Source organism: Felis catus, chromosome B2 (assembly GCF_018350175.1).
Source record: "Felis catus isolate Fca126 chromosome B2, F.catus_Fca126_mat1.0, whole genome shotgun sequence".
Classification (NCBI taxonomy): domain Eukaryota; kingdom Metazoa; phylum Chordata; class Mammalia; order Carnivora; family Felidae; genus Felis; species Felis catus.
In genome coordinates, this window is record NC_058372.1 from 106,700,346 (window position 1) to 106,715,079 (window position 14,734).

Consider the following 14,734-nt stretch of genomic DNA (forward strand, 5'->3'; position numbering starts at 1 on the left):
GTACTACCACTGATGCAGTTAGCAATGCTATCTTGTAAACCAGATGTTGTTGCTACAACCAATACAAGCACAAGTGCAACCCTCTCTTTCCTTATTTTTAAAATTCTTTAAAAAGTTTTTATTTATTTTTGAGAGAGAGAGAGAGAGAGACAGAGTGTGAGCAGTAGAAGCAGAGAGAGAGAGAGAGAGAGAGAGAGAGAGAGGGAGAGAGAGAATCTGAAGCAGGCTCCAGGCTCTAAGCTGTCAGCACAGAGTCTGATGCGGGGCTTGAACCTGCGAACTGGGAGATCATGACCTGAGCCAAAGTTGGATGCTTAACCGACTGAGCCACCCAGGCACCCCTCTCTTTCCTTATTTGTAAGGCTAACTCCCATTTCCAAGTGAGGCAGATGAAGGGACTATCTTATTTTCTATCTATCTATCTATCTATCTATCTATCTATCTATCATCTATCTATCTACCTGTATATTGAGAGTGTGAACAGGGGAAAGGGGCAGAGACAGAGAGAGAGAGAGAGAGAGAGAGAGAGAGAGAGAGAGAGAGAGTACCAAGCAGGCTCCATGCTGTTGGCACAGAGCTGGAAGTGGGGCTCCATCCCACAACCCCAGGATCACAACTTGACTCAAAATAAAGAGTCGGATGTTCAACCAACTGAGCTACCAAGGTACCCCTTATTTTCTTTTTAATAGATAAAGAAACTAGCACAGAACTAACCCCCCAGCAGACTTCCTGCAATGTCTTATTGGCCAAAATTGGGTCACGTGGCTTCTCATAAACCAACCACTCGTAAGGAGATTAGATAACTGTGATTGGCTAGATTAATTGATTCACCTGCTGGGTGTAAATGTTACCAGCCTTCCTTGGAGTATAAAGTCACATGCAGGAGCCTGGGTACCTCTATAAAATTGAAGTTTTATTCACAAGAATGGATATTGGGCTGTCAGTCAATATTATGGACATGTATATGGAACCTAACTATCTTTACACATGGGCCCATTTTATGAGACCCACCTACATGCTTCTTCCCAAGCCTTTTTGTCACTAGTCCTCTGGCCTTCTTACTCTTTTCATGTCCATGTCAATCTGACTAAATCATCTGTTACTGCCAATTAACTTATCTCTCTTTCCAGGGAAAAAAACAAAGATGTCATACCTCTCAAAGCTGTACCTACTGGTAAAATTTTCCACCTTTACTTCAGTGGGACTGAGTAGGACTCAGCAATCCATTTGAAATGGTTCCAGCTTATTATGCAAAGCCATCTGTAAACTATGCTCTCTTTTTCTTTTTCTTCAGTTAACTCATAATAGAGAGTTAACTGTTCATGATTCTGTGGGTTGGTTGGTGGAGAGGTGGCAGTGTGGCATGAGTAGGCATAACAGGAAGATATCAGTGTGTGAGACTGGAGCTTTCAGGATCTGCTAAGATGCACTCACCCACAGACTATTTCCACTTGGATATGTTTGACTTTATAGCTGAGTAGATCAGATAACATTCAGTTCATGATAGGTAGCTTCTATTTCATAAGTACCTGGTTTTTATGGCCCAGGTATATGGCTGGCCCAATAGCAGGCCAAGCACTATTCCTCCAAAGAAGAATGGTTATTCACTGAAGGAGGTATAGCGTTGTCCTAAAACTGTGATCTTTCTGCTGTGAATCTTGCATTAAATCTTTCCACACCACAGACTTCAATTGATTTTTAATGACCACTAACCTCACTGGATCCTACAAGGCCATATGGAAAAGCTGCAGCCTGGACCACATGGAGAAGTTTCCTTTGGACTCTACTCAAAGCTGTCAGCCTTTCAGGTGTCCCAGGAAAGAGCTGAAGGACACACAAAATGTGATATATGCTGCTTCTAAAATCTAAACAGCACCATTAATCACAGCACTTTTCTCTAGATGTAGAAAACAAATTGTCCTTGACATTGGAGAGGATAAACTCACATGCCACACAAAACAGATCCCAAGAAACTTCACTGTATTAACATATGATTTATTTCCCACCGTCTGGCATGCCTACTTTTAGTCTAAGATACCAGCACTTTCTGCTCTCTGGAACTCATCAGCATATTATCACCAATTTAGCCCTGGGGATGGTTAGACAACCTAATTCTTGTAGACTCATTTATGGCACATAGAATAGAGAATTAAGATAATCTTGATTTGAAAATCTATTTCTGCCACTTTAGGCGAAATCAAACTACTTCTGGTATTCTCTGTGTTGGAACGGAGAAGAAGATTTGTCCAGATAAAAGCTGCAGTCAGTATGCCACAGCATATGTTGATTTGCTGCAATAAAGCAACTACACATGGAAGATCATATGTACTTGTAGTTACTACTTGACTCAGCCTATAGTAATCCCCTGGATTCTCAAAACTCTCCCATCTCCTTTTTTGAAATAATCTCTACGCCCAACATGGGGCTCCAACTTCTAACCTCAAGATCAAGAGTTGCACACTCTATCAACTAGCCAGCCAGGCACCCCAAAATTCTCCCATGTTTTGCACTGGCCCAAAGTGGGGATATGATAGGAAATACAGTAGCCTCATCTCAGCATTTTCTTAAAGAGGCAGTTAAAAAATTACAGTATTTTTAATTGTTTTTTAATGTTTGATTTATTTTTGAGGGGAAGAGAGAGAGACAGAGCATGAGGGGAGAGGGGCAGGGAGAGGGAGACACAGAGTTTGAAGCAGGCTCTAGGCTCCAAGTTGCCATCACAGAGCACGACACAGGGCTCGAACCCACAAACCACGAGATCATGACCAGAGCCAAAGTCAGATGCTCAACCGACTGAGCCACCTGGGTGCCCCTCAGTAATTTTTTTTTTAATTGAGGTCTGGGAGGTTGAGCTCCTGAGCTTTCACTAAACTATTCCTACCATAATATCTTTGGTAGCTTCTAATCAATAGATCAGAAGTCAATGTTGGAATTCTGCCATTTTCTGAGAGTATCTATCCCAATAATATACCCAGAAACTGAAGAAAGAATCATGGCAAGAGTTTAGAGCTCTAGTGGAATGCATCAGTGAGTGTTATGTGCACTGTACCACTCTAGGTACTTTAAGTAGAAGAGTTTTAAGACAGGAGATTAGGTGCTTACAAAATCACTGTAAAGATTGGAGAGGGAGGTGTCCAAAGGCCACCACCAGAACTACTGAGCTCAAGAACACATCACTAGAACTGTAACCACTAACCCTGGAGTATTTTCCATTATACAAATGAATTAGAACCCTAACTTATCATCTATTTTGATCACTGTGAGTCTCTTACATATAAAAAACTTGCAGAAACTTTTGAGAGTTGTATCATTTTGAACACCATGCCAGCTCTATTGTTATTATGGTCAGCATGCCCACCTTGACTTTGACAGTTAAGTGCCACTACTTGCCCTCTTCCATCTTAGCATTCCAATTTGAAATCAGAAGTGCTTTTCAAACGCAGAGTATTTTCTTCTTACCCCAGCATATGAAGAGCCACCAAAGTGCTTTTTAAGAAGTGGGATCTTGCATACACCTATACAATTCTCAAGCCCCTGGTATGGGAAATGTTTTCTGGTCATTTCTTCCTCCCCCTAGAAGAAGGAAACAGGGAATAGGTGAACAACTCACAGGAGATAATCTACCCAATATTTATATCTCCATAAAACTTCTGGGTTTCTTCCCCTTTAATAAGAAATTTCTAGTATCACAGGTTCATTTAGAATGGGCTACTGTTGAGCACAGCTCATGAGATAATTTAGCAAATAATTTAGACAACTTCCAACTGTTTGAGCTAGAACATTAAATCCAGAATCTCCAATAACTGCATCCCTAGTGATAAATTCTATCTGATCTATAATTGTGTTCTTCCTTCCTTATTCTGGTACTCTCAGAATCCATTTCCACACATATTCTCCATATTTTACCAACATAAATTAGCAGTCTTTCAATTCCTCTGATGGGTGTGTTTTCTCTTCTTAGATTTGCTTTAAAATGGATCTTGTGAAGCATACAGAGATCTCAATCAGCTTACAGATCTGGCGATTTTGAGGGGCAATGGAGGAATATGGAAAGAACTGACTTGCCTTGTAAAACCATTCCATGTGAGATCATTGAGGACTCCTCAGGTTAAACAGGAACAGCATCATCAGATAGGAAGGATTCTTTTGGCTACAGGCAAAAAAAAAAAAATCCTGTATGAAACTGGCCTAAAGAGTCAGAAAACTTATTACATAACACAAGAAGAATTCTAGACAGAAGGTGACATTCAGGAGCCTCAGTGTATTACCTTTGTCCTTAGGTGAGCAGTCCTCATGGTTATTAAGGTGGCCACCAGATCACAATGTTTACGTTCAGTAGAAGAGAGACCATCCATCTCAGAGTCATGGATTATAAGTCCTCCCATTCAGAGTGATTTGCATTCTCTGCATCAATAATGGTCACCATGGAAATGGCATGTACAAAATAGCATTCAATATTGGATTTCTGAACTGGTCATTAGGATAGAGGAAAGGAATTAACATGATGGCTCAATCTAATTAGTGTGCCTCTGTATAAAAGGGATAGGTTGAATACCTGAATAAAATTGAGGTTTTTATTAGAGAAAAGGACAGAGAAAGGTCCATATGATGTAACATCTATTGATATGGTACAAAAACTATGGAAAATGAAAAATGTTCATTCAGTAGTCAGAGAAGAATAAATTTAATACAGTATTTAAAGCTTAATGCTCAATCTTAGAAAAGGCATTTTTTTCCTCTATATTTATTCTCCATATATAGCTTTGCTTTGGCATAATGTGGCTTCTGCTTTCTAGGGGAAATTCTATGCCTTTGATATCATTTTCTAGTTATACCTAATTATATATATGCCTACTAAGTTACACCTCTTATTTACCTAGATAAAAAATGTTGATGCAATTTCAGTTACAAAGTTGTTCAAAGAAAATAAGCGGTGGTAGGGAGGAGTAATATGTGCATTTCTCTAAGTATTCCTCTTGATATACTTACACTTTCTAAAACAAGCTGACATTTTCCAAATGTGGTGGATTAAAAATGGTCACAAAATTGTTTACAGCTCCTTTCATCAAGAGGTGGAGTCTATGTTCTACTCCTTAAATCTGGGCTGGGCTTGTGTATTAGTCTTCTGAGGCTGTCATAACAAAATGCCATAGACTGGATGATTATCCAATAGGAAAGTATTTTCTCATAGTTGTGGAGGCTGGAAGTCCAAGGTCAAAGTATTGGCAGGATTGGTATCAGGTGAGACCACTCTCCATGGCTTGTAGAAGGCCACCTCCTCACTGAGGCCTTTTCTCTGTGCATGCATATCCCTGGTGTTGCTTCCTCTTCTTAGAAGGGCACTTAGTCCTATTGGATGAAGGTCCCACCCTTATCACCTTATTTATTCTTAACTACTTTCTTAAAGTCTGTACATCTCCAAATACAGTCACATTGCGGGTTAGGGCTTCAAGATAAGAGTTTCAGAGGAACACAACCCAGTCTATTACACCTTGCTACTTGCATTAACCAACAGAATGCTGCAGAAGTGAAGAAGTGATGTCTATGACTTCTAACAAGTCCCCAAGAAGCCTTTGCAGCTTCAGCTCTTGCCTTCTTTGGAATCTCAACAATACGTGAGGAAGCCTGAGCTCACCTGCTGGAAGAAGCCATGTGGAGAACTAAGGCACCCTAATTATTAGCCCCAGCTAAATGCCCACTGATTGCAATTGCAAGTAAGCCTACTTGACGCCACGGGGGGCAGAGATGAGTCATCCGGACCGCACCTTGAACAAACTGCTGACCCAAGAATGGTTTTCTAATAAATGGTGTTATATTAAGCCACTAAGATTTGAGGTAGTTTTTATGCAGTAATAGATACACCAAGCTTTTTATAATTTTCATTGCTTCTTCATGGCCTATCCTTTCACTGTCAGTTTAGTGAGATTTGAGAAAGAAGCAGACCAAAAAGTGTATTGTCGTTAGCCATGCTTAACTAGAAATTATATGCTATAGATAAAAGAAGTGTTTTTGAAAGAGGATTAACTTAAAAACTTAGTCCTATTTTATATGTAGCTAATGAATAACATATAGAGTTGATAAGGTGGTAATATAAATAATGGGAGTTGATAACATAAGTAATTCCATGTATCCCTATAAAATATGAGGTGATACAACGGGGAAAAACTGAGAGCTTTCTCCCTGAGATCAGGAACACGACAGGGATGCCCACTCTCACCGCTGCTGTTTAACATAGTGCTGGAAGTTCTAGCATCAGCAATCAGACAACAAAAGGAAATCAAAGGCATCAAAATTGGCAAAGATGAAGTCAAGCTTTCGCTTTTTGCAGATGACATATTATACATGGAAAATCCGATAGACTCCACCAAAAGTCTGCTAGAACTGATACATGAATTCAGCAAAGTTGCAGGATACAAAATCAATGTACAGAAATCAGTTGCATTCTTGTACACTAACAATGAAGCAACAGAAAGACAAATAAAGAAACTGATCCCATTCACAATTGCACCAAGAAGCATAAAATACCTAGGAATAAATCTAACCAAAGATGTAAAAGATCTGTATGCTGAAAACTATAGAAAGCTTATGAAGGTAATTGAAGAAGATTTAAAGAAATGGAAAGACATTCCCTGCTCATGGATTGGAAGAATAAATATTGTCAAAATGTCAATACTACCCAAAGCTATCTACACATTCAATGCAATCCCAATCAAAATTGCACCAGCATTCTTCTCGAAACTAGAACAAGCAATCCTAAAATTCATATGGAACCACAAAAGGCCCCGAATAGCCAAAGGAATTTTGAAGAAGAAGACCAAAGCAGGAGGCATCACAATCCCAGACTTTAGCCTCTACTACAAAGCTGTCATCAAGACAGCATGGTATTGGCACAAAAACAGACACATAGACCAATGGAATAGAATAGAAACCCCAGAACTAGACCCACAAACGTATGGCCAACTCATCTTTGACAAAGCAGGAAAGAACATCCAATGGAAAAAAGACAGCCTCTTTTTTTTTTTTTTTTTAATTTTTTTTTTCAACGTTTATTTATTTTTGGGACAGAGAGAGACAGAGCATGAACGGGGGAGGGGCAGAGAGAGAGGGAGACACAGAAACGGAAACAGGCTCCAGGCTCTGAGCCATCAGCCCAGAGCCCCACGCGGGGCTCGAACTCACGGACCGCGAGATTGTGACCTGGCTGAAGTCGGACGCTTAACCGACTGCGCCACCCAGGCGCCCTGACAGCCTCTTTAACAAATGGTGCTGGGAGAACTGGGCAGCAACATGCAGAAGGTTGAAACTAGACCACTTTCTCACACCATTCACAAAAATAAACTCAAAATGGATAAAGGACCTGAATGTGAGACAGGAAACCATCAAAACCTTAGAGGAGAAAGCAGGAAAAGACCTCTCTGACCTCAGCCGTAGCAATCTCTTACTCGACAAATCCCCAAAGGCAAGGGAATTAAAAGCAAAAGTGAATTACTGGGACCTTATGAAGATAAAAAGCTTCTGCACAGCAAAGAAAACAACCAACAAAACTAAAAGGCAACCAACGGAATGGGAAAAGATATTCGCAAATGACATATCGGACAAAGGGCTAGTATCCAAAATCTATAAAGAGCTCACCAAACTCCACACCCGAAAAACAAATAACCCAGTGAAGAAATGGGCAGAAAACATGAATAGACACTTCTCTAAAGAAGACATCCGGATGGCCAACAGGCACATGAAAAGATGTTCAGCGTCGCTCCTTATCAGGGAAATACAAATCAAAACCACACTCAGGTATCACCTCACGCCAGTCAGAGTGGCCAAAATGAACAAATCAGGAGACTATAGATGCTGGAGAGGATGTGGAGAAACGGGAACCCTCTTGCACTGTTGGTGGGAATGCAAATTGGTGCAGCCGCTCTGGAAAGCAGTGTGGAGGTTCCTCAGAATATTAAAAATAGACCTACCCTATGACCCAGCAATAGCACTGCTAGGAATTTATCCAAGGGATACAGGAGTGCTGATGCATAGGGGCACTTGTACCCCAATGTTCATAGCAGCACTCTCAACGATAGCCAAATTATGGAAAGAGCCTAAATGTCCATCAACTGATGAATGGATAAAGAAATTGTGGTTTATATACACAATGGAATACTACGTGGCAATGAGAAAAAATGAAATATGGCCTTTTGTAGCAACGTGGATGGAACTGGAGAGTGTGATGCTAAGTGAAATAAGCCATACAGAGAAAGACAGATACCATATGGTTTCACTCTTATGTGGACCCTGAGAAACTTAACAGGAACCCATGGGGGAGGGGAAGGAAAAAAAAAAAAAAGAGGTTAGAGTGGGAGAGAGCCAAAGCATAAGAGACTGTTAAAAACTGAGAACAAACTGAGGGTTGATGGGGGGTGGGAGGGAGGAGAGGGTGGGTGATGGGTATTGAAGAGAGCACCTTTTGGGATGAGCACTGGGTGTTGTATGGAAACCAATTTGACAATAAATTTCATATATATATAAAAAAAATATGAGGTGATAGCTCTGAGCAGGGAATGGAAAAATGTCATTCCACTTGTATTTACTGCAAATACCTAATGTCCCCTGTTCCATGCTACCTCCTAAGTTATGCCCTGTGGTTGGTAGGTAGGTAGGCTAGAGGAAGAGTGGGGAAATGAAGGTAAGGATAAGGAGGTGAAGTTTCCATTAACAAACAAAATAAAACCCTTAAGCAATTAAATAAAATTAAAAACACATGTATGTAATTTTATCTTGTCATATTCTAATGACCCACGTATCATTGGATAGTATATGTATATTGCTTATGAATAAAAATGTACATATACTGGGAGGAAATGCTCACGATATTTTGACTTACAAGTGTAAATGGTCAAAAAATGCGGAGGATGGGCTAGGAAGCATGGTTGCCCTTTTAAGAAACAAATGTAGAAGACAAGTTTACTGGTCATGTAATATAAACAAACACCCAGGCCTACAAGATGTCATGTAACTGCCATGTCAAAGGCCCTGGGACTACATCAAGGCTTATGTATCCATAGTAAATACTTTTTTGGCCTGCTCTGTGCTATGACATTGTAATAAGATTTTGAAAGAATCAGAGATGGAATTAGGAGTTTTCTTGCCAGATCTAAAGTTTCTCCAATTCTCCTGGGGTTGCCCTTTTGGGTCAGAACTGATGTAGTGGTCTAAAAGCCTAAAAGTTATTGTAGGGTTATTCTATGGGTTCATACCTATTCTAACATGCTACCAAAATATCCCTGGAGCTATCATACCTCCTGGCTCATCTTCTGAGTAGCCTAATCAGACTCAGTGGTGTGGACTTTGTTCTGGGCACCTTGCCTCAAGCCTACATGACCTCAAACTCAGATTCCAGGAACTGTGAGTTCAATACATGGGAGGATTTTCTTCCACCAATTATTTGCCTACCAGCTTCCCCTGCAGATGGTTTCTTATTCTTCTGGCTATTTCCATCTTTATTTCATTTATTTTTTTTCCCAAATGATTTTATTCATAGTATTCTGGTTTTAAAGTAACTACTACATCCATTTCCATGCTTTTCCTTTACTTCTCATTTCCCTCTTAGCCTTCTTCCACCACTGCATCTGCTTTCTTTCCTTTCATTTCCTCCCCATTCATTTATTCCATGCTGTCATAGCTGCTTTCCTTTGTTCAGTTCAGAACATCAGCCAGAAGCTTCCTGTTGCTAAGTAACAACATCACCAACACACACTCTTTTCCACTCTTGGCTCATTTCTTCTGCTGCTTTTGTTAAGCCCATGGGTCAAATAGTCTCTAAAAGAAAATGAAGGGTGCTCTGTCTTTTCTTCATACCAAAGAGATGCACACCATCCTGCACAGTGCCCCTCTTAGTACATTTTGACTTCTTGTTTTATCTGTTAATTTCCCCCAGGCTGTGAGATAACACAAAAAAACACAAAACATCCTTTCCAGCTTGGACAATTTATAGATGGGCAGCAGGGATATAATTTCTGCTAAAGGAACAATGAAGGAGAAAATGCTTAAAGTTTAGTTACAAGGCATGGCACAGCTTCATGGAGGGCTTTTGCTTAGACCTCTGAATCAAATCCAGGTTTTAAGAGGTTTCCATGAGGGATCAAAGGAGCTAGCAAGTCCTTCGTACAGACCTTGACCTTGTTGAGTTTTGTGGAAGCTACTAGTGGCATGGTGAGTGTGGATTGCACCAAATAAAGGATAAAAACAATACAAGAACCCATTATGCAGTTTTCCAAATCTCCCTCCTTTTGCAGACATCAATCTGACATGATACTTGTACCAAAGGCATAATTGGAGTTGTGTCAGCCCTTCTACAACATGCTCTGAAGAGATTCCAAGTCTTCTGCCACATGTTAATAGTTTAATGGCAATGGTGACTCCATATGTCTAAACACTAGGATACAGTATCAAAGATACCAGGACCTTGAAAAAAAAAATCTTTTCACCCTTGCAATGCCATAAATAATTTCCCTCCTTGGTGTGAATTCTTTCTCTCTCCTTGGGCATTTATGTAATGCCTGGAGGCCTTCCCTGACAACTCGGTCCCACACTGTTGCTCTCAGCTCTTTGCCCACAGTCAACACCGAGCTATTTGGGGGATGCTGGAGGCTGCTTTGTTGTTAGCACCACAGCCTTTCTCTTGCTGTGTCCCTGCTCCTCAGGCACTGCTCTCTGTGAGGGAAGGACTCAGATCCTGCATGTCATGTATACTTGATAAACTGCCTTAAATTTAGTAATAATAGAACACAGATGCTTTGACAAGGCAGTTGTTTTTAGTTTCATTTTCTAAGAGGAGAAGGAACAGTAGTTTTGTTTGTATTTAAGTCCAAGTTTATCAGCAATCAAAGTACCAGAAATGAAGTAGACGTGTTTCTGTCATTAACTAGGTCTGCAGACCGAGCATTGCAGTAGAGAACATTTTCAAGAGCTTTATTTGTCAGGACCTGTTGATACCCTGGAAGTGGGATCCCTGTGAGACTAAAATCCACTCCAAGGTATTCTAGGAATGCCTGACCAGAACTAGAACTGGCAAGTTACTACAGTTTTCCTTCTAGAAGCGAGCCCCTTGAGATGATGCTATGTTTTCTGAGAGGTTCAGAAAACTTTTATATGATTTAAGTTTTTATCTTCAAGTAATAACAAATGATGAGACATGTATTTGAACTTCCTGGAATTTTTGTTTTATGTGCTGTTTGCTTTAAACAACCGATAATTACACGCAATTTTCACTGCTCTTCAATATTTACTCCTCTCTTTTAAGTCTTTTCTCCAACTTGAAGTATCAGTCAACACCACCTACATCATAATAATTTCTTTTCTTCACATCTCTATGTATTTAATTCCTTTATCCCCTTCCAACCCACCTCATCGAGGTGGTTTTGAGTCTCACAGCCCCTGCTGTCATTGTAAACGGTGGCGCTTTCCCCCATAAACAGACTTACTCCTCACCTGGAACATCTACATGGTGATATATCCAGCGTCCTGAAGGCCTATCTCTCTCTCTCTCTCTCTCTCTCTTTTTTTTTTTTTTTTTGACCCCTCTGTTCATTCAGCCCCATACAACCTCAGCCACACCCTCAACCCACCACCCTGGACTGCTTCACCTCAGAAACCCTTAGGCAAGAATTTCTCTCTCCAACCACAATACCCTCCACTTCCAGCTCTCAGTTAGCTGGTCTTCACACAGGCCATCAGGACTATTCCAGGCCTTCACATCAGTCTTGTCCTATCTGCCCCTATTATCTCCTCCTCTCTTCACTCCTTCCCTACCCAGCAGAGATCCCATGGTCCTTCACTTTAACCACTCCCTCTCGTGTCTCAGCTCCCTTGCTCCTCATTAGCCTGGCAAATCCCCAAGCCTGAATGACTTCATCTTTATGTTTCCCTGTGTGTGCCCACGCTACTGCGGTCCCCTGGAGAATAGTACCACGCAGCCACGCGTGCTAGGCCAGCTCCACGTCATTAAGCACTAGTCCCTCAAAGGGGCCCAGAAACCTTCATCATATCCCTCCTCATCTATTTGTTATAAAGCATCATTCATTCACTCATTTACTCATTCCTTAAATATTTATTGAGTGCCCACTGTAGCAGTAGGCTGGGTCCTGAGAGGTAACTGTGAGCAAAGCAGGCAAGCTCTCACCCGCTGAGAGCTGAGGATCTAGCCTAGAAGACTGAAACTAAAACTAGATCAGAGAAGTGAGTTATTTGGAGGCTGATGTCTGAGAAGAAGGTGAGTGGATGAAGTATTTACTATGGCAAGTGCAAGAGAAGGTGACTAGGGAAACACAGGAGGGTTGCTGGACAGCTGTGAGGGACTGTGGCCTAATGACACGGAGTTGGAGAGTACCCATGGCCTAGTTGTGTTATTTCTCCAGGACACCTCGATAATGTGGGGTGGGTGCACACAGGGAGACATACAGGTGAACTCACTCGAGGCTGGGATCTGCCAGACTGATGAGAGGAAAGGGAGTTGAGATACCAGAAAGAAACCCTATGGACAAGATAATATTTCAGATTAAAAACTACAAATGGATTTGTAGTGTCTTCTCTTCTTTTCTTTCTTTCTTTCTTTCTTTTTTTTTTTTTTTGTTGTTGTTGTTGTTGTTGTTGTTGTTGCGGGGAGGGGCAGAGGGAGTGAGAGAGAGAGAATCTAAAGCAGGCTCCACACCCAGTGAAGAGCCCAGTGCCATGAGATCATGATCTGAGCTGAAATCAAGAGACGGATGCTTAGCCGACTGAGCCACCCAGGCACACCCCAAGATAATTATTTCTTTTGTAAACAGATACTAAATGTATAACTACTATCATATAACTGTCCAGAAAATTACTCAACAATTAAAGGGCATCCTTAGACTCCAAAAAGTTGTCATCTCCTTGAATATTGTTCTGAGAGATACAGAAAACATTGATTTTTGCTAATTACTAGTTATTTTCTCTTTTCATTCTGAACATTACACAAATACCAAACAACGAAACAATTCTCACTTAAAAAAAAAAAATCCAACATTATAGAAGTACTCAGAATAAAAGTGAACTCTCAAAGCATCCCTTTTCCCCTTTCTCTCTCCCTGTCCCTGCATAGAAGCCTGTTAAGAGCTTGCTGTTATGTCCATACAGTGCTCATTTCTAAGGGTTTACATACAAAAAGATGTTTGCAGGCATACGCATACACACTTACGTTGTGGAAACTACAGAGTTAAGTCATCTTTTCGAGAGGGCAAAATGTAAACATTAGAAAGGCGTGTCTTCCTTTAAATAGGAATAAAACTTTACGGCCTATGAAGCATATCACTCGGAGCTAAACTTAAGCTACTTTCAATAAACTGATAAGAAAGCTAAATGATAGAGAACATTAACGATCCAGGGAACAAAACACAGAATTTACTTGCCAACTCATTATATTGAGATGATGATCTCAAGTAACACCGAATTTTGTGATACACTTTTATCACAAACTAAATCTAAGTTAGGAAACACAACAGAGAGGATCTGAAAAGATAGGGACTCTATTAAATGTTTTCACTACAAACACAGAATTTACCCATCTGAACTGTAAACTATCTTTAGCTATCAATATCAGAGTTTGTGAAACATGTGTCAAATAATACAGAAAGTCGTCACAGAAAGAAACGTAAGATTAATAATTAATCGTGCCTCTTGCTAGTCACTGCACAACTAATTGATCCCTCAAGGAACTGACTCACTGAGTTTTCTACCTATGTTTCTTTCTCTGACACCTCGAATTGGTCATATATTTCCCACATTATAAAAACTCAGTGAGGGGCGCCTGGGTGGCTCAGTCAGTTGAGCGTCCGACTAAGGCTCAGGTCATGATCTCATGGCTTGTGGGTTTGAGCCTCACGTGGGGCTCTGTGCTGACAGCTCAGAGCCTGGAGCCTGCTTCAGATTCTGTGTCTCCCTCTCTCTCTGCCCCTCCCCCACTGTGCTCTGTCTCTTTCTCTCTCTCAAAAATAAATAAACATTAAAAAAAAAAAAAAAACAGAAAAACAAACCTCAGTGCATCTTTTGGAACGTGACCTAGCTTTTACAATAGTAGCTATCTGCTTGTTGCAGCGTGAGTCAAAAAACAGTTTCTCATTGTTTCTAAGATTAAGGACAAACAGTTTCTTCCACTTGTACATTTCTAAATATACAATGTAGGGTAGTACTATGCAATTCCTCTTCTACAACTTGCTTTTTTCATTTAACAATAGGCTGAAATCCTTTATGTAGTACATGATTTACCTCATTTTTTAAAATGCTTCTTCTTGTTCCATAATAAGAAAACACCATATATCAAACTACCTTCTTTTCTTAAAACTTCAGCTTTTGTTACTACAATGCTCTTATGTTTGTAGATAGGATGCTTATGCATATATTACGCAGATGGGATGTAATAGGATACTTACATGTATATTTTTGTCTACATATCTAAATATTTCTGTATGATACATACCTGCAATTGGAATTTTTAGGTAAAGAGGACTTTATACTTGTTTTTATATATATTGATTTAAATGCAAACTTTTATGTGGCAAAATAGGCAAAATATATAAAAAGTTAATTCACAGAACAGCAAATCTAAATCACCAACAAACACTCAAACTGATGAATAGCCAGGAAAATAAAAATTATACTATTAAACTAGCAAACATTTAGAAGACCAATAAAACCTACTACTGGTGGAAATATGGGAGAAAATGCT